This window comes from Nanorana parkeri, unplaced genomic scaffold (genome assembly GCF_000935625.1).
Source record: "Nanorana parkeri isolate BGI_ZX_2015 unplaced genomic scaffold, ASM93562v1 scaffold87, whole genome shotgun sequence".
Classification (NCBI taxonomy): domain Eukaryota; kingdom Metazoa; phylum Chordata; class Amphibia; order Anura; family Dicroglossidae; genus Nanorana; species Nanorana parkeri.
The window spans coordinates 938,605-941,714 of NW_017306355.1; positions in this window are offsets into that span (position 1 = coordinate 938,605).

A 3,110-nucleotide genomic window follows, 5' to 3' on the forward strand; every position below is an offset into this window, starting at 1 on the left:
TATATATATACAGGTATATATAATGGGTATCAGTAAAAAATATTTTAGCTAAAGCTTTGTTTTTTGCAAATGTATATACATACTGCTAATTAATACATTGCTGGATAGTGGTTTTTACAGTAGGTACTGTATAACATTCAAGGGAAAAATTGGGCTTTCCCAAAAGGATGCATCTGTGAAAATGTTTTACTTTAGTCTAGGTTCACACCGCGTGGCAATCGTGCACAAAACCGTGCGGATTGCGGGGCGGTCACGGAGTCGCCCACCACAGCCGATTGCGCTGGAGGTGCCATTATTTTCGAATGGCACCCTCGTCGCGCCAGGTGGATCGTGCGGTTTCCCGCTGCGATTTCCACTCGTGCAATTGAACATGATTGTGGCTAAAAAAGACGCGCGTCCTGTGTGTCGCAAATAAAACGTACTTGTACCTTTTTTAAGTGATTGCCGTGCGGATGTAACCCCATTGAAAATCAATGGGGCCGCACAGCAACCGCTGTGTGCACTAGCATAGGATCACGCGGTCCCGGGTGTCGCTCAGGTCTGAAGCTTGCCTTCGACAGAAAACAGCAAATGCTTCACCTTTTTTACTAACTAGGCCATACAGTTGGGATCTATTTGGCTGTATGTTGGAAGGTCAATCCCTTAAGGCTAATGTATATGGGGATTTTTTTTGCTTCTGTGTAAAGCATTTTTAATGGCTGTGGATTTACGGTGTTTGAAGTGGATCTTGTGAATTTTTAATCTTGTTATTGTTTTTTCTAAAGATTTTATTAAGTAAGTTACACATATGATCATACATTATATGTCAACTTACAGTATCACTAATCTACTAACTGACATATCAGTCTGGATGTTGCAACACTCAACCTTTCAAAAACTGAGCTCATTATATTTCCTCCCCCTGAGCACCTTCCCCCAACATTTCCCTTGAGATTGTTAACACAACTATCCGACCCTCCCCCCATGCCAAGGTGCTAGGTGTCATCCTTGACTCGGACCTTACCTTTCTTCCCCACATCCAATCACTATCCAAATCCTGTTGCCTTCACCTTCGTAACATCTCCAAAATACGCCCCGTCCTCACCAATGAAACCTCAAAACTACTCATCCACTCACTTGTTATCTCTCGTCTTGACTATTGCAACTCCCTCCTCATTGACCTACCACTACACAGGCTATCATGAATGCTAGACTCATACACCTAACCAACTGCTCAGTGTCTGTAACCTGCCTCTGCCGATCCCTGCACTGGCTTCCACTCGCCCAAAGGATAAAATTCAAAATATTAACAACCACTTACAAAGCCATCCACAACACTGCCCTCAGTTATATCTCAAAGCTTGTCTCAAAGTATCACCCTAACCGTCACCTCTGCTCTTCCAAAGACCACCTGCTTTCCAGCTCCCTCGTCAACTCCTCCCATGCTCACCTCCAGGACTTCTCTAGAGTCTCTCCTATCCAGTGGAACACTTTACCTCAACCTGTCCGTCTACCTCTCACTCTGACTGCCTTTAGTAAATGCCTAAAGACTCATCTCTTCAGGGAAGCCTATCCCACCTCAAACTAACCACTGAACCATCACATTCTCAAACAATTCATCCCCACACAGCTACCTCCTCATGTATTACTTGCCCGTTACCTTTTAGATTGTAAGCCCTCACGGGCAGGGCCCTCCTTACCATCTTGTCTTGAATTGTATTGTGATTGTAATGTCTTCCTTCAATTGTAGAGCGCTGCGTAAACAGTTGGTGCTATATAAATCCTGTATAATAATTTATGTGGCCTGGAAAAACGGCTCCACACTATTTTGAGAATGTGTAATTAGCTAGGGGGAAGGAGGAAGTTACCTTAGTAAATTACATCAATTCCTCCTCCACAAAGTAGGATAGGATTGGTTTCCGTAAGTGAGGAGGATAAGACTGGATTCTGTGTGCTGTGGCTAAAATGTTTACCCATCCACTACATCCCCAGCTTATAACGGCTAGAATTAATGTTATTAAAAAACAATAACTGACCTATAAGGGGCTGATAATTTGCTCAGCAGCCTGTCAGTCTTTTCTGCCATCCAATATCCAGTAACCAGCTCTTCCCAAATATGCCTTATTGGCAGCTGTATCGGGCAAACGTTCTTGATGTGATGTTTGTCAGTCACATGACTGCATAGGAAAGCATTGTGAAGCCATGTGATTTGAGTCAGGCATCCCTTCTTCTTATCCTCAGTCAATGCCAGCAACAGTGCCCAACTCCCAAGCCAAGCAGTCTATGAGCCACTGCCCAGCCCTGCCATTTTGGGAACTTTGACTGGATGGACATAATATAGACTCAGAACTAATTTTACCTCTGCTCTTTAGGTTAATTTTAAACTACATATAAAGTATATGGAAAACTACTGTACTATACAGCCCTTACCTATGCATTTTCACATTCTGATTTTTTTTTTTTAAATCCTGCTTGCCTAAAGCTGAATGGATAAGCAATTATTGTCTGAATACCAGATGTATACAGTATGTGTTTGTGACACACTAAACTCAGAAGTTAAATCTTAAAAATGCATTTAAGCACCTTAAAGGAGAACTATGGGGTTAGGGCTTTTCCCCATAGTTCTCCTAAGGGTAACGGGAGGACACAAACTAGCGTCCTGCCGTCACCCTAAGCTCAGCATACCGCAAGCTACAACTCCCGGTATACTGAGACGTCACAGCTGAAACGGATCCCGACAATTGTCTGGATCCGCCCAGCTGCGTGAGTGACAGCTGGCTCTGCCTATCCGGAGGCAGAGCCAGCTGTACCCGCCCCCTTCCCCATCCGTTCCGCCAGTCAGCGCTGGAGGATCGGAACAGGGGGAATCCAGTCCTTCCCCTGTCACGGCTCTCGTGACAGGATCGAGAAGTGAGCGAACGCCGGTATGTGTTTGCTCACTTCCTGATCTACTGAGCCGACCTGTGACAGTTTCATTGTCACAATTCGGCTAGAACTATGAGGATGAGTGAAAAGCACTCACCTCATAGTTCTCCTTTAACTAACAAAAATGTATCTTATGTGTGTATCACTCAGCTGTAGATCCTCAAATCATCTCTGAATTGGTGCTGACACTTTCCTTCCTTCTGGAG